We start from the raw sequence: 26,697 nt of genomic DNA on the forward strand, positions 1-26,697 counted from the left end.
ACGTGTAGCGATGGGTTCAAGTACGTGGTAAATAGGCTCGACGATTGGTCGACTAGTTTCGAACTTTTCAGCCTTCTAGAAATATCTCGAAAGAAAGGAACGATACTTTAAAGAAAGCTGGAACGTAAACGCGATTTGCTTAAAATTATTTATCGTGTCTATCATTTTTAATGTACTATAAGTTATAAGTCGTCGTATAATTAAATAAAATTTATGGGATCTGTATCTGTCGACGATAATTCTGTATAATTTTTCTAAGTTTGATATATGAATTCATGGAAACGATTAATACCTTTTTGATCCTAACGACCTAATTATTATTTCTAACTTACTAGGCATTCGAAACTTTCGAGACTTTCAAGAATTTCCATACTTTTAAAAGCTCTCTACGTTTTTTTTCGATCATGTTCGAAGCGACTCGAATTTTTCATGACGAATACAGACTCGAAACTGTTTGAAGTGTTCAAACTTCATCAACGCATGCAGGAACTTTATTCATTCAAATATCTAATAATAAATATCTATATCAGATATCTATATCGAGTAACTGTAAGTAAATTTTTGAAACTGATAGCTTGCGAAGAGAGAATACTTGGCAAATATAATGAACGAATCATTATATCGTACGAGCAATTTTCAAACCCCACGAAGTAAACCTTGGACGTTGAATTTGATTCGAATTTACAAGTGCACATGGAACTTGATTCCACAGCAATCCCGGTGGTGCGGAAATGGATTCACTACCGTTATCATATTTTTTAATCGGCTTATAGAATTTTTTACGCAGTAATAAACGCGTTTTTGTATTCTTCTCTTTATTTCCCTAAAAAGTATCCAGCTGTTTGTACCTAAATACGATTAATTTGAAAAATATTTAATGTTACAAAAATAGCAGCGTATGAAAATCGATAGAGATTTGTAAATCATTTTCCCGTTTATGTTATTCTCGTCTTTCACGTGAAAAATTAAAAAGAAAAAAAGTCGTTGAAGTGTCTCTTAAATTGTTCGATTCCAAACACAAATATTTTAAAAGTTAAAATTAGACAATTTTACCTTTTTAATAGACCTAACATTTTTACGTAAAACAGAAGAACCCACCGATTGCGTGCAATGTGTAAAAATATGTATACGTCAATTTAAAAAACTGTCTACGAAACTGAATTGTTTCTACTATTTAAGCAGGCATATTACTACGTGATGTATGATACTTTCCGGAATAAACGTATGTGCAATGGCATAATATTTAGTCCGTAGTCGAAATAAAAGAAAAATTTTTCTTTATTTTCCTAAAATTGTAGACGTCGAAATATTTTTCGCATTGCTACAGTTACAAATAATTTCCTTAACTTTGCACGAAATAGCGCAACTATTCTATGTCGAAGGAGGAAGTAAATCGGTGATAGACGCGTAGAAAGCAATTTGTTAAACGCTGGTGTCCTTTTTAGAGAAAAGTTTCAGCTGTGAAGGAAAGCTCTCTAGAGGAACGGGACGAAAATTCAGAGAAAGGCAGTCGCAGACAAGAAAGTCAAAGGTAAATGAAACCGAAACGAGAGAGGTCAATCTCCTTTCGCGATGAAAACGCGGATATATGTCTCGGCCTGTATATTGTTGCACATTTGAGGCAACGTTTAATCGCGAACTGCTTCTTCCATTCTATTTCTTTCGTATCGAGAATAGTAGATTGTTAGGTTGTATCTAACGTTTCTAATGTCGCAATTTGTAATCTTGAAGATCACGTAGAAATTAGTATAAAACACGGAATTTTCAACTTCAGCATCAACTAAGAATCTTGTCACACTGCATGTAAAAGTAACGAAATGTTTCAAGAATATTAACTGCATGTTTTCAAACAAATATTTCCTATTAGGTAAATTGTTTGTGAAACAAATTTGTGAACCAAACTATTTATGTAGATACACATCATTACATGTTATGTGATACGTCAATATATTCCGGAAATAGCTAGGCAGCATAAATGTTTTTCAATCGTTTTTCAATTAAAGTATTCGCATTAGCACATTTTCCTCGTATTCGTATTAACGAATTTTCGTTATATACGTTGTAACGCTTGGATACAGGAGGAAATGGAATATAACGTACGTTCTACAAGACGTATGCTTGTAATTTAAGATGGTTGAGATCGTGAACGAAATACAGATCGCAAGGGAGAAGCAACGAGGCACATAAATATACATTATTTTGCAGTAAGGTAGACGCATTTGCTTACACCTTGGACCGAATAGAACGATGAGTAGAACCTAAGGAACGACCGTTATCTTTGAACGACGACAGTTAGTCGCATTACCAATTACTTTTATCTGTCAATAAGCAAACGGCCTTAACGATTACCTATATGTCACGTGTATATTGCGCACCGGCTGTGACTATTCCTGTGATATATTCGCGTGCTTCAGTTACGTGTTATTTGCGAAACGAGAGCATTATTTGTCAGAGAGGAGATCGATACGGTAGTGTCAATAAGGAACTATGATAGCCTACCTTGTTCTGGTTTTTCCATTACCTTTGTACCTCCTTTTCGGGCCTTTCCCTTCTTATTTTTCTCCATTTCTCTTTTGTTCTCTTTTTAGCTTTTATTTTAGCAAAACAAGAAATAAAGTTGTCAATATCAGGACGCAAATTTACTTATAATTAGTAGTTATATTTACGTAATTATTGGTTACAACTACGTTTATGTAGACAATTGAAGAAAATATAAAACAGAATACGCTTTCTTATGTCACGAAGTCTTTCTTTCCCTAGTTATATTGCTAGTGTAATTGTCGAAGAAATTGAACTTTTTGGCTGTAGCTTATGCGTGATTTCGGGTGATGTTAAAGATGATTATTTATAGCTAATCGTCAATAATTTGGATTATCTTTGATAGAGTAAATATGCTTTAAATCGGTAAATTCATCTTTTTGAAATAAAGCAAATTATCATTTTTTGATAAATGTTCGGTTAAGATCACATAATAGTTATGAAGTACTCCGGTTGAGAGCGTTGCATGCGAGTATCAGAGATTTTGTACGTCAGTGTTGATAAAGCAGATTTCTTCCATCCAACTTTCAATGTACGAAAAATCTCACACTTTCTTCTTAAACGTATTAATCAAGAAAGATGAATTAATCCGCTGTTCGAATTACCATTATTTAGGATATAATAATTTACTTATCTAACACTTCCTATTTTTAAATTCCGCACTGGACTTTTTTTTTAAATGAATTATTCATAAATACATACTAAACATGAAATATATGAAGACTTCCTTTTCTTAGTTTTCTTTAATTGCGTAATTATTATGTACACAGAAGAAATTTCGGTCAAGGTATGTTCCTGTTAGTAATTATGTATATATGCATATGTATACAATAATATATACGTAACATATCGTATACATATATTCTGCTATATTTTGCATAAGAAAAATATGAATCATAAAGAAGCGTCGAAGAATGAAGGAAATGAAACATAATATTTCGAACATGTACATTAGTTTCCTTATTTTATTCCTTTAGTACCGTTTAAGTCGCTTAATGCTGCTTTCATTTTTTAATGTTTACCGTTTGTCACGTATTTCTTTAATTTCTATACCTCATTAATTACATTCGTTTCTTTTATATTTCAGTACGTAAGATATCTACATACGCCTATCGCAAAACTGCCAGTTTAACGTCGATTTTTTGAAAAGCACATTTCCAAAAAATGCTGCGCTTCATCCTTTATCAGTCTTCCAGAATCGTAGCTTGCAATACATAGTGGAGGGGGAATAAACCGTACTCTTTCTTTATAAGCGTTTTATACAACTGTATGAACTACATATGTATATAGACACTAGATGCGTGTATTTGCGGCACTGTACATATGATTGTGCGACAGAGAGTAGCGTGGCGTGTACTGGCGTGTAGTCTAGAGTCTAGACTCTAGACTGCTGCGCTATAGTCAGGGGCGAATCAAGAATGGATGCCAACACCCTGCATAATAATGCAGCGAGATATAATTAACCTTACACTGTACTTCTATAATTAGCTACCTTCCTGTCTTTGAATTCTACCTTTCTATTCAATATTAATATAAGATTTATATAATATGTAATATAATTTGTTTTTTCTTTTGGCGAGTAAAGAACACACGTTAAATTACAGCTTATAACTACTTCAACTTAAATATATCACTCGCTGTACGTATATTTTCCTTCCGATTTTATCTTCCCTCTTCGACAAATGGTCAGTGTGAATGAAACTTGCAAATAATTTCTTTTTTCCCTGATTATTTTAGATACGTATTGTATTTTACTACGATTACGATTTCGTTTCTAAATTTCTAAATTATATGTACGCGATAGCTGTCACTAGCGATATTCGATATTTGTAAAAATAAAGTATCGGTATCTTCAAGGTATATAAGAACAACGTCTGAATTAATAATAATATCGTATCAGTTAACTTTAATTCTTTTTATATTGGTATATTCGAAGCGCCGTATATATTTAAACAATTATATGGTAGCTTTCGATATATTCAAATAAACGCTTCACTTACGTAATGCGCGCTATGATCAATTTCTGTAAATGAATAACTCCTACAGTGACCCTATGCTAAGTATTCCAAGAAGCAATAAGCCTAGGTAGATAGCTTGACTAAAGTAATTGATTGCCGGCTATATCTACAAGCTTGGCTGTATTTTGTGTTACGTAATTCCTGAAATGACCTCTTCAGTTTTATTAAAGCATGGTTCAAATAAGATAATCGTGTTGATTAATCGTGGTCATAAGAAACGTCAGAATTTCTAAAATATCGCCAATCTCCGTGAATGATCGTAAATTGCAAACTTAATACAAATTTCGTCCGTTAGTCAATATTTTGGTCGATCGATCAATATTCGTACAACGTGTGCAGAGCTTCTTTACGAGAAGATAACATCGTTATTTCGCCCGAAATGGATGGCGAATCAATTTTTTCCAGGATCATTTGTATTTACCATTGTATTTACCATTTTAATGAGAAAACGAATCGTATGTAACGATGATCGGGAAGATACGGCCCTGGGTGCAACGCGTATAGCACGCGGTCGTATAGTGAGAGTCCAGGTTCTGTCGTTGAAGCAGACGAGAGTCAGTGCAGGTCGTGCGGCAGGTTCGTCTGCTTCGCCTGTTTCGTCTCTGTGTAAGCTTTTCGCCTTGTACGAAAATCGTCGATATTAGTCACGCTTTGAGAAGCAGCTTTTTGCCAAACCTCCGGATAACAGGCGGTAACGTAACCATACTTGTCGATCTTACCGCGTTGTTGATGTTGCGGTCGACGAACTAAGATTGTCCACAATGAAGGTAAATAGTGATGTGCGTCGTTCGACTAGATGATCGAAACGGCGAATGCAATTAGAATCATGAGGCTTGACATTCGACGGAAAAATCGATCACACGATGGCTTCGTGTCATATTTTGTTGACGATATTACAAAACAGTGGTCGATGATGATCGGTATAAAAGATAGGTTAGTGCGCACGATAAAACATCGCGTAGTGTTATAGCTAAGTAACGGTATTAGATGGTTGTATAATGCAGAACTCACTATCTATATATCATAACAGCAGTTCTCCGATCCGAATTCAAATTTTACAGATATCTTAACTTGTAATCATTAAAATATTCTTTTAAATTCAAATACGAAATTGATGAAACTGATAGGAAGCGGGAGAATAAGTGATAAATATTGTGGTTACAGAAATTTTATAATTGATTGAAACATATTTATCTACGAATCACAATTACCTATACTTCTTGAGTAAGAAACTAGAAATTAATATTGCAGCATAAATATGATAATTCACATATATTAACTATCAGTTTATTAATATATTAATAAGTATCCTATAGTAACCTATCTTATAGTATCCTATAGTATATTTTCAATAATAATGGGAATCAAATTAGCTTATACATACTTGATACTCAATTCATATATACATGCATATACATACATACATACATACATACATACATACATACATACATACATACATACATACATACATTTTTTCCGTGTATTTCAGAATAACGTAAACGTCTAACGTCACAATAACGAATGCACGAGCCTGCAACGTGTAATTTAGCATTTCATGTGCTCTGATACGGATAGTAACATCTTAAATTTGACACGTTTAAAAGATAGACTACAATATGATGATACAGAACGTTGTTATGATTAAATTAACAAGCTGAAATTGATTTGTTATCAGTTACCGCAGGTATCGTGGAAGAATTTCATTAAAAATTGAACGCAATTTCTGAGACACCGAAGCACGAACAATATTTCAGTTATCGCTAATACGCATCGCCTGACTTGGATAGATTTATCAAAGATTTACTTTGTTTATCGTTCATTATTGCTTGATCGTTGGAACGATAATATGTATGTATTAGGAAATGGTATTGAGAACTGCGAAGCGAAATTCAAAGAAGGTCATTGTAAACTGCGATATAATCCTATCTACGTTGAACGCTAAAAACTATGCTTACCGACTTACGAAAATCCCCTTTTTTTCAGCCGAGGGATTCGTGCATGAAAAATAAGGGTCTCTGCCGTACCATTTCTCCTATAGAATGAATAATAAGGAAATTTCTTATATCTGGCTAAAATTTGTTTGGTATGCATAACTACTTCCTTGTCATTTATTCCAACAAAGCAATTTACTGTTATTTCTCTGTATCCACGATAGATTTCATATTTCCGGCCGCGGTATCAAATATCATACGCGAAGCTATTTCCTCTCATAGAATCGTCAAACGTTATTTTGTATTCCCAATAGCATTTATTATCAAATTAATAATATTCCATGTAACGTTTAAGAGATAGAAAACTATATAAATCGTAAGAAAGTCGTTCAAAGTCGCGGAAAGCATAAAATTAGTTCGTCAAATGTCTCGAGATGTTTTTTAGCCACAATCAGTCAGCAGCACGCGGTTTACGTCGTACGTTGTAGCGGTGTACGTTTTGCGTAGCAGGCCACGTTACGTCAGCGACGCCATTCGGTTGTGGCGTTACAGCTAATAAAATATATTTTTCTGGCCGGCGAAGACTGCGCAGCACCAAAAATGGTAATTATGGAAACTTTAAGGGCGCGTGATTAACTTTCTCGTTCAGAATATTAAAATGTTGTTTACCTACATTCGCGAGGTAAGAAGATCCATTGAAAAGGTTACTCGGACTATTTTCGTTTTGATAAATGGCAATTCCACGCGTGGCAGCAGCGAACAACTTATGCGATTTCCTTATCTCGATTTACGTTAAGAAAGATCAGTCGTATGTTTCGGCAATAAAAGATGTTCTAGAAGGATATTCGTGTTTATCGGTTTATACATGGATTACGATACCGTGTTATACGATCCATAGCTTCATTGCCGTTCATAACTTTCCAATCTTCGTCTGATTATGCAAGACATAACAATGTAACTGCCAACGATGAGATAGCAAGATATCTCTCTACCAAGCTGCATAAATGTCATAGCGTATCGTTATTATTGCCATTCAAAATATTCGATCTAATTTTCTAATATTCACGATTTTAGAAAAGAAAACGAGCCAAAAATAACGTGGCTCGTTATTTCTTTCGTTTTAGCGGAATTCTCTTTTTTCCATTGTCTTTTTATTTTTAATATGGTTGTTTTTTAATGTTTCGTTCCTTCTTACTTGGTATACTTCTAATAACTTCATGGATTATATAATATTCAAAGACAAAATTATTCTGTTACACTGTATGATTCTCATAACACTTCGTCCTTTTATTGCTTGACTTCCATGCTATTCATTGTTTTTATCCGTGTGAATGTAAATTAATAGTTGTAATTCAAGTTCTTTGATATTAATTTAAAATACGGTATGCGTGTGTGTGTGTAGAAGCTCGAATCCCCATTCGTATTTGTTTCATTAAGAAATCTTCCTTTCATTGAATAAATAATCCAAAATCTCTGAATGATAGATTTAAGTGCAAAGTGCAAACGGGAAGAATTATCGCTTTTCCCGAAGTATACAAATATTTACATCTAATCAATTATTGATACAACGTGGGTACCTATTGCAAAACAAATAGCAGTTCACTTCGGTCAGTGCATTTGAAGATAAGATGAATTTTACGCAAAGTAGACGTACTTTGTCTAAGTATAAGAAATACGTTATAGATAGAAGTAATTTTATTAACTTGAAATTACAACTTTACGTTCGTGCGAGATACCATTTGATGTTTCAGCGTAATTCTCGTATAAATATTCATTATTATACAATGATACTTTCAAGATATTTTCAATTTATATATTTATAGAATATTTTTATACAATACAATGATTTACCGAATGCAAATGTTTCGATTCTATGAATGTACATATTTAAAGAAATGTCTAAAAAAGAAACCACAGAAAATATGTGTTAAATTAAAAACATTTACAGTTATGTTATTACGGTAAAAATGTGACAAATTTTACATTCACTGGGGCCACCGTATTGTCCTATAGAAAATAGTTAAACCTTTTCACCTTCTATTTTGCCTACTTACGAGAAGCAACTGTAATAAGAGAATCGTAATATGGTCTTAAAAAATTCGAAATGTTACAAATTAATAGGATGCACTTGATAGACACATAGGTGTCATACTATCCACCGGTTTACTCAAGATTTTTATTTCTCTTACATGTCATATGCGCTTGTAAAACATACTACGATAAAATCGATTACAATGAGAGTTTACGTCAATCTATACTTTGCTTATCTCCTTTGCTTATCTTTCTTCCCCCCATAAATTCTGCTATTGGCAAGGTACGAAACCAATTGTATGGTATTATTTCATTGGCAGTTATGCAGTAGTTTATTTCCATTCATCACGTACAAATTGAGAATGTCTCATTAGCGATAAGTTATCGTAAAATAAACTATTGTTTATCGCAAACCATTAATTATTAAAAATTAGCGGTTAAATGCTAGAAACGTCTTCGTTGAGCACATAATGCTGCTGGTAATCGTTGCTCGCAGTTGCTCCATAGAATTCAATTACGTAAATACATATCCGAGAAGTTACTCGTATACAGACAACGTATCTTATTTCGTCGTTCAACAGCTAGTGAGAATATACAGTAAGATGAAACGAAGAAAAGAAACAACGATTTCGTGCGACGTCGAAGGTATCAGTGGTATGAACTTTTTAAAAAGAGTCGATAAAACGAAATTGTAGTGATCGCGTCTTAGTGGCCACATGTTTTCCCAAGGATGTAAACCAGCTACGAAAAGAGACTACCTAATAATACGAGACTTCTTGGACTGTTGGATCTCGTAGAAGAAAAACTGGATACGTGCAACGAAAAACGAAAATCGTGAATTCACGTTACGCCAGACATGTAAGTTCTTTTTGTACAAAACGTACGTAGCTTTAACTATTCTATTTGTGTTGACACATGAAATATTAAATTTGTATAGATTACGTATTTCCTCGCCTGCTTTAATTACGGACTCTGCGAAATATTTGTTTATTTTTCTTTTTAAACGAAGGTAGTTTTAAGCTTAGGTAGTAGTATAGGCTTATGCTATGGAAACTTTATGTATTCGCGTAGCTTCTGAACGTTAGTAGCTGTAATTTTTGAGAATTAATTTTTAAATTCATCCTCGTAACGTTAATGTTACACGAACATCATACAATATCGACATGCGTTCGAGAGGACAAATTTTTTAATCTGAAATGTGATAATTTTTTGGAGCAATGTCTACCGATAGTATACTGCAAAATTCTTCTTTCCCGAAATATCAACGTAAGCTATCTTTTGTGAAAATTCTATAATTTATTCTAATTAACGACACTGATACTTTCTACTGATTTTACTCATATCTGCAGTAGATAAATTTCGCGATTCGCAATTGCACAAGCTTGAAAAAATTATCTTCGATATGCCAAGGTAGCGATGCTTACTATTCGTCTACTTTTCCCGTACTTTTCCATTTCTCTTAATTGGTGACAGCAACCTTGTTACGTAAATCCGACAGAGTTTAAAAGAAGATCATTAGTAGATACAAGTTCTAGGTCCTGTTTCATCTAAACATCTGGGCTGCTATATTATATACTTATTCTAAAAATGAACCGCAATATCTTGCAAACGAGCAATTCGTAATACCTGTGTTTAAAATTATTTAGACAATGAATTAATAGAATCAATCAATTAATGAAACAAGATTGATAATTATCATCCCGATTACTAGTCTCTTGTTTGTATAACTGAAATTTGTATAATTTAATGTATCCAAGAGTGTTAAACATTTTGTATACTTTGAAACAAGAATGAAAATATTACACGCGTATACAGGGTGTTCTTAATTACTTTCTTATTCGTTGTGATAAAAAAAATGTTTCAGACAAAATTTGTGCGGTACCGAGGAAGACATAATGTGCTTTTATCCATTTGATTTTACAGTCACCCTAAAGGTTGAAAGGTCCATTAAAGGTGGCATACAAATCCTTAAATGGACTTTTAATTATGTACTCTTGTAGCTGACATTTAGATGTTTTCAAAAGAAAGAAAAGAACAAGAACAAAGAAGTATTCTTTTATCGGTCTACTTATTTCATAAAAGTACTCTCGAAATTAATAGAGTCTTTCTTTCCTTTTATTGTGATTCTTAGCATCCGCATATTTGATCTTTCACGACAATAATTTACAGTCTTCCTTAAGGACAGAAACAAACGAAGTCGAAACTTTGCAATTTCGATTACCAACTGGGAATGTCAACGGAGCGAGTCTCCAGATAACATCGAGCAATGTCGCTTTCACTCGATGGTAGACAACGCTTAGCTGTCGCTTTTGTTTTCGGTGAAAGCACGGCTATCTTTCCCGTGAACCTAAACGATTGTCGCATTCGTTTTATCATCTTTGACGAATCATTCTATCGTCTACGTGGCATAGGCTAGTAACGAGTTGGGAATAGTAATTGATATTGTTACATCGATGGTCGATAGTTGCGTGCAGCAAGCTCATGCCGCGGCTTTGCCTTCACTGACTCGTTAGCTTTATTGATAATCATACCTTACCTGTCTGCGCATAACCTGTTCCCTTACCTGTACCGATTTCTTGCCGGATGTCTGACGTGGAATCACTTTCCGCGGCGAATTCGAGCCGTTTTTTAAAGCAAACTTTTAATCTTCATACGATTTAACTATCTCGATAAAAGCTTCGACATGTGCGCGCCGCGCCGCGTTAATGTTAGTCGGCTAACTATACGATATATTCCATACGATGGTAAAAGCGAGAGAGAAAATTGAAATGTCCATCGATAAGATAACGATTGAAACCTGCGAGAACGTCGAGTTGTCGGGGAAAGGACAGAACACTGTTTAAACTAAATAAAATGTTTAAACTATGTGGAACTGGTTTTAACTTATCAGAAATATATCGCGAGCGAGCGAGTTTGTGTCTCTTCTTTTCAATATTATTCGTTTAAAAGTAAAAGTTGCCAGTTTAAATGCCTCTATGGTTTTGAATCTTCAATTAGTAACATGTACATACCTAATGACTGTCTCTAATGAATACCTCCCTCGATCAACGAGAAGAAAACAAAATTAAAGCGAAACGTTTTCCTCTAGTCGTTAATGATTGACCATGTACCTAGCATGTACACGTGTGTTTCATCTGATTACGTGAATCTGGGAAACGTATTAATATTTCTTTTTTCTGGCATTAATAAAGCGTGTGACACTAAGTACATTCAGCATCAATGAAACGTACATGATTCGCGTTCGAAGCACTCGAGTATAGTAAACGAATATTTGTGTTGAAGGAATTTAAAGAATCTCAAACGCTGTACCTTTCCTGCAAGGATATATGTCCCTCATGACAGACACAACGGAATAACAATGTTAAACGAATCAGGAGAATGCCCACTCAATTACATGCAACTGTGCAACTATTTAGGAAGATCGCATGGCTCGCATAATGCACCAGGAATAGTTAAAGAATATACTGAGAAAACATGAACAATCTTATCGATGTGTCACAGCAAATTTACCTTAATCTTGAACAGAATTCTATTAAAGACAGAATAACGAGAATTATTAAAAAAAATTCTTTTCGAAAGAAAAAATACTAAGAAGCTGAATGAATAATATTATCTTTTCTGAAATCGTAATTTCGTAGGGAATACAGACAATGAATTAACGAAAGAGTACAAGAGGCCACCAGCTTACTCATTTCAAAGAAATCAAACCTACTCTTCATGACGCTTAAATTGTTGTCAAAAGGTTACTAACAAATTTTAGATCCGTTTATGGCTCAGCAACCGCCGTATAAGCGTAGCGCGCAAGACGTAACTCAACGTCTCAGCACTAACCAGAAGAAGGCAAATTGCCTTCAGCCGGATTCTCACTGACCATTCTAACCTTACGTATTCATTAACGAAACCACCACCAACTCGATGCCAAATCTTGTGAAGCACCTACAACCATGCAACACATTTCACCGGACTGTCCTATAAATTTTCATTTGAAAAAAATAGTTGCAATATTAAAGTCAGCGCGAAGCCAAACCTGAAGACTTCTGAAAGTATTCATAGCTTCATAGCATATGGTGATATTTAGTGTATACGAGCGTAAATCTATCGCTTAAATGGCATTTACAGCGATTTACATAAAGGCGATGTTGCCTGTGTCACTGTTTAACGCTATTTAATCATCATTTACAAATGGAAGTTACTCGTGAATTCTATACTACAGTATTCCAACTGGTACGTAGGATGTTACACGATAAAAAACAACATTTTTTCACTTATAGCGTTATTTGTAAGAAATCTTCAACTGATTACTTGCATTTGCGTGAACTAATAACAATCGCGAATTTGGTGGATGAAAAACAGATCGTTGCGTTTGACTGGCTGAAGGATTCGCTCTTATCTCTAAATAATATCTATGTTGAAGTTAGATGCATTGACGATTGTCAGCAGGTATCGCATTTGATGATCTGTCGAATATTTTCGAGCTGCGCAAGCTGGTAATAAAAGAATAATTATTATTAGCTCGGTATGTTTGCATCGCGATATTTATAGTTAAGAGAAAAACAGTTTTTATAGAATTATAGCTTTTAAAAAACAGAGACATCAATTGTATTGCATACTTTTCCATTTAGAGAATTTTTTTACTTAAACCGGACATATTTTGTCAAAGGTTTCCGCATCGATTAAATTAATGCATTTAGTCAACGCAGAATTTTTGCAACGGACAAAACGACGTTTCAACCATATATCTGCTTCTTATAATGTTTGTACTCTTGTTTTTTCAACATACTACGTCTGCGAATGCTATTTATACGTGACTTCTGCGTTGTTTAATTAATCACTATGTGAGAACATATATCTAGATACGAAAATACTAAAGACTATGTATAAATACTTGTATTATTTGTACGTAGAAGATGAACTTAGAAATCGGTACAAATTGGATAGAAATGTGTTCAGTGTAAATAATTAATAGTTACGAGAAAGGTGGTAGTTGATTTATAAATTTGTCAATATTGATGGAACGATTTTATCCATTTTCTGACTGTCATAGTCTTTAGATAAATATAGATGAAACATTTACGTCTCATGCGAAATCGCATTTGCCTTACGAGACGTCTATACGTCGGATATATCATAATTTTAATAAGATGATTTTAATTATGCGTAACTCATTCGGTTAATTTAGAAATCGTTATTGACTTCAAATTCTATACAATTTATTACACTTTGGTACTTGCTGTTTTTGGAAATAGCGTACTTCGATACTTGTTATTTTATAAATTTTAATAATATGAGAAATGTGTAGAAAGCATATAGGTATCGTTAAATGATTTCGCAAGAGGAACATGAAAAGGAGCAATTCCTTTTTCTTTTTTATTTTTTTGATATTTTTTAAGATTTTTTTATAACGAGACATATTCTTATCTATCACAATCTTGCATGCACTGTCAAAATATATTCGAGCATACTCGAGTTATAACCGTGAAATGATCTTGAACATCAAGAAACTAATCAGATTGTCAAGCACTATAGTGGTACATATGTGAACTCGACTTGACTAAGGACACTTGAATTGTTTACGTTATAAACATTCGAACTGATCTTCATCGGTTGTGATAGAGTCTCTGTGACAAGTTTCAATTTTTTCTAACATGACAGCACCACAAGCTTTAATTATAATACGTCACCATGTCCTCTGGAATAATAGATTGCTTATTCTTTTAACTTTCAATGAAAAGAGATCCAATGACATCACATTTGATAAACATACTGAACACGATATGTATATGTCCATTGCATCTAATCTAAAGATTTAGAAATGTTTTTTTGCATATGACAGCACCTCGTGCAGATAATCCATTAAAGATATTGGAGCGTCGTGATCCTTAGTTGCTTATTTTAGAAACTGCATTGCCAACGAAATTCGCTTCGAATATTTATAACACATATAATAAATTCACGCTTTAATTTAATCACTTCTTCGATGTTGAAGGTCGATCTGAAAATATAACTTAAACGTACGTAAATGTATTTTAACGTTCGTTATAAGATGCAATAGAGCAAAATGTTTTAAAAAAGTAGCGATGGCTTTTATTGTTTTTTAAATAATACCCGTAAAAAGAAGAACGTTCCTTAAAAAACAATGTTAAATTCTCCTTTAAACATTTCTTACATCATTAAAGATAAAGAGGATATTTAAGCGCATTTATACTGACAATCAGACACCATTGTATAATGGCGCGAGGCTGATCATTGGGAAAATTAAGTAAAAGCAAAGCGAGCGATGCGGATATTAAATTTTCACCTGTAAGTACTCAGCTTTTTACGAATTTTTGGAAAATTAAATTCATGGAAAGCAAGAAATATACCAATTCTAAGTGGGAAGAGGCTCGTTAAAAACAAAGGAGATGTTCAGGTATCCTCCAAATGCTTGGGTAACCTGCGTATTTGAATAATGTCGTACAATCGAGTTCTTTGACATTTTTCATTTAGGTATGTAATACCTAAATGAGTAATACACATCATACGCAATTGTTGTCATACGAACGTTCGAGTGGGAAAATACTTGATAATTTTAATCGATCTTGCGGTTGATATGTATTTCTTGTCTCTCGATACATTATCAATATTGATAACTGAGTCGTTTCTCCGCTTGTAGCTACGTATATCTATATACATGACATATGCATATTCCTGTTCATAAGTCACTGGACACTTATTAAAGCTGGCAAAAAAAAAATATATATATATATATTCTTATTTCAATATTCCGTAAGACAATATGAAAGATCTGGCAACCGTATTTCGCAACAACCATGTTCGTGTCAATAAAAATTGGTTACAAAACGTTTTAGGAATTATCGAATTCCCCAAGTTTTCAAGTGTTATGTTATGTTATGTATATTTGACCGTTTTCGGAAGTGCGTTATAACGTTTTGATAATCAGTAGATAAAAAGGACATGTATATTGCATGAAGTGATTTGTACAATATATACAATATGAAATACGTAACAATATGTATTTACATTATACTAATATCGAAAATCATTACCGATCATTTTCGTCTGTAGATACAAGATCATTTCGTCTTTCGTATTTAGTTCCAAGCAATAGGTTGCTGGTACGTTTTAGAGGACATTCGTAGGGCGTAAAACCGGCGTATAAAAGATTATTTTCTAAAGCTTAAACTATTCGTAAGATGCTGCTTAATGTCACCCCAGTCACATTCAAACGAAGCGAATAAACTTGGACAAAATAACGAAGCTTATTTTTGCGTATATTGACCCGAGGAATATGGCACGAGGCGCTTGAACTCTTAGGAGATTGCGTACAGTGTGTAGAACGTGATGGATGGACACACAAAGGCTACATAGCATATGTGAACTTTTGAATTCTGTTTGTATTTTACGTTTATTATGAAAGTATTTAATAAATACAGCTTTGACTACACAATTTATTTGACGAATTAAAAGATTATAAGCTTGGAACTTTAAGTATACGATTTTTTATGAATTTCAAATTGTATATTAAAAAGTTTATTTTTTATGTTGTTGTTAATGTAATTGTTTCGGCTAGTAACAGTACCTTTCTCGATTAAGTTTGTTAATATCTTCGAACAAATTTCTTATGCAAGTTCCTTTTTCTTGGCATTTGCGTCTCGCTATTATTTCCTAATTTGCTTTTTTTAATCATTCGGGCAATACTGCGACGTGTGTTTCGAATCGCCGTTTTGCATAAAAATGAAATTCTGTCGTGTTAGATTCTGTTTATGTGAAATTTGTATAGCACTAAATTATTACACGTTATTACATATACTACAAATGCTATCGTAACGAAACATTCCTTTCAGTTTTTCATTGACTTTTCTATATGCGTGGAAGCTAAATATACCTAAAATTTGTACTCGCCAATTCACGATATGTTTATGTAATTCTTGGCATCTTTACCTGTTTTTATCCATCGCATCGTAACCATCTCTTATTTTATGTTTTCAACTATGGTTCTGTAACAGTAATACAAAAAGTTTGTTTCCGCGAAGTTCTTTCAATTTTGATGAAGTTTCGACGTAGTTTCTGATGTTGTTAATCTCCTACTGGGTTCGTTCCATTTCCGTATAAAACGATCTTAGTTTTTTGTTAGGTTGATCGCTTTTGAAATGCAATACACCTACGTACTTCTTCTATCAAAGTAATAATACGCGAATGTTTTCGAACAGATAGCTCATTTCTACAATTGATCACCTCTTTGTGTACCGTAGATCTTAAAATAAGAAAGAATAACGTTTTTCTAATTTTATCCCTATCTCTTTTTAATGGCAGCTCCTTCTCGATAATAATACAGAAAGAAAGTTCGGTAAATTCTCGATATTATTTTACAGGTACGAATAAAAGGAATGTTATACAAACATGGGTCGTTTCAAGTTTTTTAAATAGTTATAAGGAACAAGTACGAAAGGAACAGCAAAAGCGATTTGCCGTTATGTAAAAATACGATAGCGATGAATGTAATCGCTAGGTGTTGATACTCGATTTCGAAATGTTCCTGCCGACAGGAGACTGGCAGCGGTAAAAAATTGAATTTATTATCCAACTAGTTCATCTTGATTTTGTTTCATCTCAACAAATCGATCGATTCTTCGCATCAGTTCACCACATATATCGATTTGTTTAATCGTGCCTTTTTTCAAGGTTATCCGCGCATAAAAATCTAGTGATGTGAAATCGAGCGATGTAGCCGGCTGCAGTATTGTTCCCTTCATATATCCTATTTTTGCTGTAACTCTGTAATAAAGCTTCAAGCGATCCATATTCATATGACATTTTTTCCCCACAGAATTAAATCCGTGGAACGTCCCGAAAAGGTTCAGCTACAAAATATGTGGAATTAAATATGGAATTAAATGTGGAATCCAGTTAGAGATATATTAGAAACGCGTTCATAGATTTAAGTCAAGTGGAGATTCGTTTCACGCCCCTAACCCTAATTCTAATGTAAACCCGACATATATATACAGGGTGATTGGTAACTGGTGGTACAAGCGGAAAGGGAGTGATTCTACGCGAAAAAAGAAGTCGAAAATATAGAATAAAAATTTTTCGTTTGAGGCTTTCTTTTCGAGAAAATCGACTTTGAATTTTCGCTCGGTACGTGTGTGGTACATTATAACGGATCTCACTGTAGATCGTTGTCTCGATGGAAAAATTAAAAAAAAATTAAAAAAAATTTTTTATTCTATATTTTCGACTTCTTTTTTTCGCGTAGAATCACCCCCTTTCCGCTTGTACCACCAGTTACCAACCACCCTGTATATATGAGGGCATATATATATGGGTGAGTCAGCTAAGACGAGCCACTCGAAAAACTTTTCCAATTTTGATGATGAGGAGAAATGTAAGAAATAAAAGTTGTTTGATTTCAATAGGGTTATTGCGTGATGGTCAAGATCACCATCATCTTTTCAAATGAAATTATGCGTTTTTGAATATCTACGATTCACGACTACTCGAGGTAACTCAAGGTAACAGATATAATAATGAGCGAAAAATGAAAATTCATGGCGAATGGTTCCCAAACAGAGTATACGTAGTGTACATTCTGATAAACATAAAACAAACAAGCATTGGACAAATGCACCAATTTTTCTTTCGAATATTTCTCCTTATCTTGAAAATTGAAGGAATTATTCAAGTGGCTTGTCTTAAGTGATTCATCCTGTATATGAGTAATTGCACGTTTAGATATTGATCTAATATATATTTATATATATAAATGTAATGCAATAAGATAAAATAACGAGTGTCTTAATGTCCATAAGTGAGCATCCGCTGATTTATGGAAAAGAATGTGTAGATAAATATTTATTTTCTTTCTTATCATTAGGCTACGTATCTTCCTCCAACTTCATATTTTTACGAACGTAGCTAAAAAAGTGGAATCTAAATAAAAATGTATTTTACCTTCTAATAATAATGAATGTGCTAATAATGAATGACTGTACTTTAGACGTTTTCGTACGTTATCTATGCTCTACGCATTGTCCAACTTTTCCCCATAAACATCGCGCACAGACATCCGCAGTCTAGTTATCGTTAATTACTTCAGTTAATTCCTCTTTACGTAGATAACATCCTAAATAATAATAATTTAATGGTTATACTTCGGCAAACCCATACTTTCACGTATTTAGCTGGTGTAGTTTTTTTCTGACGTAAGTATCTGAATAGATAAGTAATTATGGGAGTAGGCATGCGCTAAAGTAAGGTAAGGTAGTAATCATACTCGTTAAAATTCTTACATAACCATATCGCAACTTCAGAATCTGTATACTGTAAAAATCTCAGGGCATATATATATGGGTGAGTCAGCTAAGACGAGCCACTCGAAAAACTTTTCCAATTTTGATGATGAGGAGAAATGTAAGAAATAAAAGTTGTTTGATTTCAATAGGGTTATTGCGTGATGGTCAAGATCACCATCATCTTTTCAAATGAAATTATGCGTTTTTGAATATCTACGATTCACGACTACTCGAGGTAACTCAAGGTAACAGATATAATAATGAGCGAAAAATGAAAATTCATGGCGAATGGTTCCCAAACAGAGTATACGTAGTGTACATTCTGATAAACATAAAACAAACAAGCATTGGACAAATGCACCAATTTTTCTTTCGAATATTTCTCCTTATCTTGAAAATTGAAGGAATTATTCAAGTGGCTTGTCTTAAGTGATTCATCCTGTATATGAGTAATTGCACGTTTAGATATTGATCTAATATATATTTATATATATAAATGTAATGCAATAAGATAAAATAACGAGTGTCTTAATGTCCATAAGTGAGCATCCGCTGATTTATGGAAAAGAATGTGTAGATAAATATTTATTTTCTTTCTTATCATTAGGCTACGTATCTTCCTCCAACTTCATATTTTTACGAACGTAGCTAAAAAAGTGGAATCTAAATAAAAATGTATTTTACCTTCTAATAATAATGAATGTGCTAATAATGAATGACTGTACTTTAGACGTTTTCGTACGTTATCTATGCTCTACGCATTGTCCAACTTTTCCCCATAAACATCGCGCACAGACATCCGCAGTCTAGTTATCGTTAATTACTTCAGTTAATTCCTCTTTACGTAGATAACATCCTAAATAATAATAATTTAATGGTTATACTTCGGCAAACCCATACTTTCACGTATTTAGCTGGTGTAGTTTTTTTCTGACGTAAGTATCTGAATAGATAAGTAATTATGGGAGTAGGCATGCGCTAAAGTAAGGTAAGGTAGTAATCATACTCGTTAAAATTCTTACATAACCATATCGCAACTTCAGAATCTGTATACTGTAAAAATCTCATTTCTCATATTAAAGATAGAGGATTACGAGATTTTTAACATCTTTGCTTGTAGAATTTTTTTTTAAATAGTGCGTATACTAAACCTTTTATTTCAATAGATGAGATGAAAAAACGAATTAAGAAGAATGGTTTAAGCGTGGATAAATGTACTTTATAATGACTAAAATGTAAGGAAACGAGTGGAAAAATGTTTGGAATGCATCGATGGAAGTTTGAGCGTTTCTTGTATAAGTTCAAAGGAAAGTTATATCTCTCGAAAAGCATTGACAGATTTTCTACTTTACCTACTCCAATACATTTCTGCTCAGAATGACACGATCAATAGATGCAGAAGATATCGTAGGTATGGTTTGAAAAAAAAGTTGAATTGCACTTTAGAATCGCACCGATGCACTTCTCGCAAAAAAATCGCACAACGCGAAGATAGAGTTTGATAAAAGATCCAAAATTTTTCTCCGCAACTTTTTTCTATCCGCACTAGGAACAGAGTTATAGTTTTGCCAGTTACCAGAGCTAATTAATATTATTGTACTCAATTTCGCATAAATTAACGATGCTCAGAAGTTAACGTTACGATCCGATTAAAGTAGAAATTGCTACGTACTAGGTGTGTGTCATTTGTTATAAATATTTGTAAAGAAATATTAACCCATTTTCAAAATTATTAAAATTGAAGAAATCTATTTGAAAAATGTTGTTACATATGTACCTACCTGTTTTCTTTTTTAATTCCTTCCATTCTTTTTGCGTTCTCTCAAAATCTCTGTGTTCTCTCATTCAATGATTGTTTCGGTCCCTTAAGTTTGATGATGTTTCTCATCTGAAATTCGTATACAATAGTTACGTATTTCGTTTTCAAACGAATTACAGATATAAAAAAAGTAAAAAATTAATTGCCTGAACTAATTTCTTGAGAAACGTATCTATCATTATGATAACGTTTCTTTCAATGAGGGTGGCCTCAGACTATCAATAGGATGACATTTCAAGGTTGTCATCTGAAAGGATCACTATTTGTCAATATTTGTTAACAATATTGAGAACGTCGAAGTAGTAACAATACCATCGATTGTCTGAAAGCGCTGTGAGGTATCTAAACGTACGTTTGAAACTAACCATTGGAAAAGTTAGAAATTCAAATTAATTCCTTTGGTTTGGTATATTTAGGAATTCGGATTTCAGCTTTTTGTTTTCAACTGCAAACCGGAATATTTACATTTTTGATGATTAATTTGCACGACTGAATTTTGAAGATAGCCAAAGTTCGTTGTCATTAATTTTTTTGTCTCTACACACATCCAAATTTCACTGTGCTCTACTTTATCTTCGATGATTCATACGCAAGACAAAAAATCTGTTACTTTAGAATTGTGAAACTTTCTTTCGTCGGAAGAGATTTTTCTTAGACTTTAGTACTTAGAAGTCCTACAATTATAAAGTTCTGGTTTTTTATGGAATATTCTGTAAACGTGAAATATCATGCTCTGTGAAAGAAAGAATTCATTCTTGGATGGAAATTCGTTTCGAAAGAATGAAACAAGCTCTTAGATGTTCGACTGATTTTTTTTCGAATACAATCTCCTAATGGCGTAAGTGGTAGCAAATTTTTTAAATATGACTTTTTAAAATACTTTTTTGTTACTATATATTACGTTACGAAAGAAGTCTTTTTTGTATGTTTATTGCCAAGAAGTTTCTTTTTTACGATCTTACGATATAAATAGCGTTAAACTAACGTACGAGCTATCATACACGGATTTAAAAACCGGCTCGGTGAGAAGCTGTCGTAATCCATTTAATAGGAAAAATAAAACGTGTAATTAGTTTATCAAGATAATTGTATAAAAATTGTTAAAATAGCTGTCGCATAATTGTATGTAATTAACCGTTACTGTACAACAACGTAAAAGTAGTCTTTGAACTCTTTAATGTGGTGCGACAGAACATTGATTATCCAAACAAGTCAAGAGACAATTCAGTTCGATAAATCAGTAACAACACCGCTTATCGATTACCCAGACTAAGCATTTAGATAAAGTAAAAAGTAGATAAGAGAAAGAGTAAGAGAGGAAGGGGGAGGGAGTCAAATATCTCGATAAAGCTTAAACATATAATAGAAATATACATGTAACTTTGAATTCGAATTTCTATGTATCGATTACTAACGAATTAACCTCCTGATAATAAAAAGATCCGATAGATTTCTCTAGAATTCGATATATTTTATCAAACACAAAATTGAAATATGCTACGAAATGTATATACAAGATTTATTAATCCTTTATTAACCCTTTCAAGGTGGAATCATTTTTAGCCTAATCGTTAATATATTTTCTCGATTGGTTTTCTAAAAAAGACATAATGCGTTACAAACTAAAAGTAGCTTAACCAAGTACGGATACATTGATCGCATAAATAAATAGTAATTTATTAAGTTAGAATATCGCGTATACGCATCTTCAAACGCCAAAGGATTAACGATCAAAGAAAATGTTTTAGCAAGAAAATATTTATTACGGAGGAACAAATATTATGGTAAAGAACTATTTTTTATCGCCGCTATATTTTCCAAGAACTGAAAGTCATCGATGTTTCTTTACGGGATAATACATTTTTATTATTATAACCTCTGCCACTCTCTTTCTCTTTCTTTTTCTCTTCTATTACAATCGATAGAAAAAGAAATTCACGTTCATGCATAACGTATCGCTGACCTTCAATAACTTTCGAAGCAGTGTGCCTTATGTAAAGAAAAGAAATTCAGAGATCTGAATCTGCATCGAATTTACAGCATGATGAAACATCTGTCGCTTTTAACGTTTCTGTATTTCGATCCAACTCTTACTAGTCCTGCAATTGCTTGAAATATAAACTTTTATAGCTTCCCCGAACCTCTTTTTATAGCTTTTCTTTTTCATAATTATCTGTTGATTATGATTGGTCGACATATACACGTACGATATATTGCGTAGCACTTAAAGTTGCATTTACATTAAACAACTTTTGGTCCTCTATCTACACGATCGACTCTATCGATCGACTCTTACAATGTCTCTCGTTCAAACAGAATTTCGATCAAATGGAATCTTCTAAAACAAATTTAATCACATGTTGCCCGTTTGTGTGCTATACTTTTGAATCGACAATGTTCGGTGTCGATTGTAAGTACATTGTAAAATCGTAATTAGCGGTTGATTGAAACAGTAGTTTACACAACATGTTGGCCATACAAATATTGGCTAACGGGATGGTATAAATCGTTTGGTCGAAAAATTGTTGTGTATCGTTGATTAACTATATTCGTACGAAAATGGTATTCACGTGGAACAATTTTCTGTTAAACGACATAGTTGTTGAAAATTTATGATCATTCGGTTTGAAGTTGATCACGTAGCTAGCGTAAAATCGTAGTTGATGGGTGACTGAATAAATATGCAAATGCATAGTTTTATGCACATTAGCTATTTTGATGAGACAAAACTATCGAGAAAGTTGCAGTGTAGGTAAGTTTTTTAGTCGAACGACAATCGAAAATTGTCCGTAAACGCGATTTATGTACGGGAAGACTCGTGAATTTTAGATTCTGCAAATGTAAGTTCAGAATTATGTTATTAGAATGTTATTTTTTACAAGCACTATTTTATCGAACGATATTGATGGGATTTCAAAACTGGTAAGAGTGATAAATGTAGCAAAAAAATATCGATGTGCAACTCTTATTGCAGACATGACGTTCTGATAGATGGGCCGATGTTTTATGCTGGTGATTTATATCGTTGATTTAAAGGCCGGGAAATAATAGCGAATTTGTCGGTTTTATGCTCGTCGAATGTTGGAACACGAATCGAAGTTACTGAATTTGATCACTCGACCACAGTGATTTGCAATGAACAATATTAATGACTTGACAAGTTACAAGTTATAGGTTCTCCTTTACAATTTTACAATTCTACCTCAAACAGGATAATTATGTAACTCGTGATTTGTAAAATTTTCTTTTAAAATTACATTCCTCCTACTATTAAACTTGATATGATTATATAGAGTGGGTCGTAACATGACGCTCTTAATAATTCGAAAAAAATGTATCAAACGAAAGTTGCACGATTTCCAAGAGAACATATGGACATTTTTTTTATCATTTTGCTTCTTTATCGGGATGATCTCTTTTAGTTTTTTAAATGAACTGTCCAATATCTCTTCTCAAATTCCGATAGAGCATGAAATTCTACGTAAAGTAACATTATACGAGACAGGGTCTAAAATTAATAATTACCGAGATACTTTCAAATTAATCTTTTGAGAAATATACTCAAATTAGTTATTTCGGAAAATATACGCCACCGGATAACAAGGAATTTTCATTGGCTTCGTGAAATCGACCACCAATGCCGCACCGGTGAAACCTGAATGTTTGATGCGGCATAATCGGTTACCAAATGAGCACTGGACATGACGCGACTACCGAGCATTACGCGCGGGACAGTCATCGTGCTGATACCATATTTTAACGATTTATTAATTAAGTACGATCGAATGATCTGGTGACCACAGGAATTTCGTCAGTGTCGGTGGTCTATTTCACGAAGCCAATGAGAATTCTCTGTTGCCTAGTAGTGTATATAATTTAAAATGATTAATTGGAAAATGTGTCTCGCCAATTATTAATTCCACGCTTTATCTCGTGTAATAGCTTTTATATAAAATTCGACGCTTCGTCGGAATTCGAGAACAAATGTTAGGCATTCTATTTGAAGGTCTGAAGGTGATTGTCACATCCCGATGAAAAAGCAAAGTAATAACAAATCGATTATGGTATCGTACGCCCTAAAAACCGTGCAACTTCTGCTTGAAGTATCTCTTCATAAAGCAAATGATTTATGAGTCATCTCAAGTTATCATGTTAGGAGCTCCACTTATAGTAATGTATTATAGCTAATGCTAACAAATTGTATCTAATAAAGTTAGGCGAATAATATCAATTCAGTTGTGCAAGAAGGCACACAAGTTGTCTAATATAAATGTTAGTAAATTCCGACAGGTGTAAGTTCGTATAATCATATTGTTGTGGAATAGTTTCGAAAATTCAGAAACCTATTCTTCCGGTTCTCCGTGTATCTTCAAGTTTCAAAGGATACTTTCTAAAGTCGAATAACTAAAACAGGGCAGAGCTACTAGAGAAGCGAGAATTTTGCGATACTTTAGAAAATTAGATCAAAGTAGAAAATAATTATCCGATTTACGTGACTTGGACAGCCCCGGAGTATAAATTCCGAAGGTTCATTATAAGATTCAGCTTGTTCAACGAGTTAGACTTACGATTAGTTAGTTAGTTAGATTGGTTAATGTCGATCGACTGATTCGATTATGATTGGGGATAAGAGTTGTTTGTAGTTCGAATTAAGACTCTTCTGATCGCTAGTAAAACAAGATTAACTATCCTTTGAGGAGATAAGGTTCAGCAAGGAGAAATGGATGTACAGTGGGTACAGAAAATATCCGCACGTAGTTTTATCTTGCAGCGTGGTGCTTTTTTTTTATTTGTTTCTATATATATTTCGTTTTCATAGTAGCAAATCGAATGGCACGAACCTTAATATACTTCTACTCAATTAATTAGTATATAAATCTTATAATGATCGTAATAGTATATCAATATTCACTTTTTGCAGCCACTGTAGATATTGAAAATTGCTAAAACATTGACATTTTTTACTAGCTGTAGGACAGGTTTAAAACCGATAAAACAATAAAATATGGATATTGAAGCATAGAATCGAGGTTTCAATCGTTTTAATTGATTATAGTGAAATATCTTTTAAAGAAATTAAATTAGTACAAAAAGGGAAATTATATGCTGTGCAAATAATTGTAATCTAAATAATATGACGGTATTTATATTAAAACAAATTTAACGATCTGCTAGACTAACTCATTTCATTTCACGGATGCTCGTAAAATCGTAAAAAATCAGTCATCGTTTGTTCTTCACGTTGCAAGACCGTTTTCTTTCTTTCACCACCTTTTCAGCATGTTTATAATGTTTCAGTATTTGCAATAAATGTTTCTTATCGCTGACGACGCGATGTAGGTTCCGATGGATCGTTGGATGTCGTTTATAAAATTTCTCTTTAATTTGATCGTACGATAGAAACATGTTCATTACTACGCGATAACGATAGTTCTCTTTTTTCTTTAGTCGCTATCCTTGGATCTTTTTTTATCAAAGATAAAATATCTATCACAAACATCACACAACTTTCTGTTGACTATCCGAGGACATTTATTGTACCGACTCTAATGTCAAAGTGAAAATCGTTCCGAAACAATATTCTTCTTCCGATCTTAATAAATATTGGATGTTATCTGCTGCATCTAGAGTGATATTTTTGGAATCGTCGGTGAGTCGATGGATCGACACGTACCTAAATTTTTAATATCGCTTCTCAAAGGAAGTATAGTGAGGTTGTGTCAGATGCTATCGAATCGATCATTCGATAGTTTCGCCTGGTTGAATCCATCGAAAGGGTCGAGGGTGTTTTATATTTAACATTTTCGCGTAGGAAGTAGAGCACAAATATCACACAATTTTACGATTCCGAAAAGATACAGGTCTTAATAAATACGCCAGAATTTTCCTTAGCAGTTTTTTACGTATGTTTGTACTATTATTACGCGTATCTTTTATCGTAATTAATAGACTGTACAAATTCAATTTTTATTCGATAATAATATTATTAGATTCATATTTCTGATTCTTATCCATGTATAATTAAATACAACACAAGGTAAAATTTAAAAAATTGCGATCTCGGT

General features: G+C 33.3%; 1 protein-coding gene across 9 annotated transcripts in view; it reads left to right on the plus strand.

Moving 5' to 3' along the window:
* Window positions 1-26,697, plus strand: part of LOC100748123 (dual 3',5'-cyclic-AMP and -GMP phosphodiesterase 11-like) — a 141,726-nt gene that overhangs the window by 14,493 nt on the left and 100,536 nt on the right. For 3 of the 9 annotated variants that reach the window (XM_033319441.1, XM_033319446.1, XM_033319444.1), the window contains exon 1: window positions 5,107-5,323. The exons of 4 other annotated variants lie outside the window; for them this stretch is intronic. The gene's annotated coding sequence lies outside the window, so the exon portion shown is untranslated. Of the gene's footprint in view, window positions 1-5,106; window positions 5,324-9,102; window positions 9,380-26,697 lie in introns of those variants that run through there. 2 more of the 9 variants (XM_033319440.1, XM_033319443.1) reach the window with 1 other exon arrangement.

Source organism: Bombus impatiens, unplaced genomic scaffold (genome assembly GCF_000188095.3).
Source record: "Bombus impatiens unplaced genomic scaffold, BIMP_2.2 scf_0154, whole genome shotgun sequence".
NCBI lineage: Eukaryota > Metazoa > Arthropoda > Insecta > Hymenoptera > Apidae > Bombus > Bombus impatiens.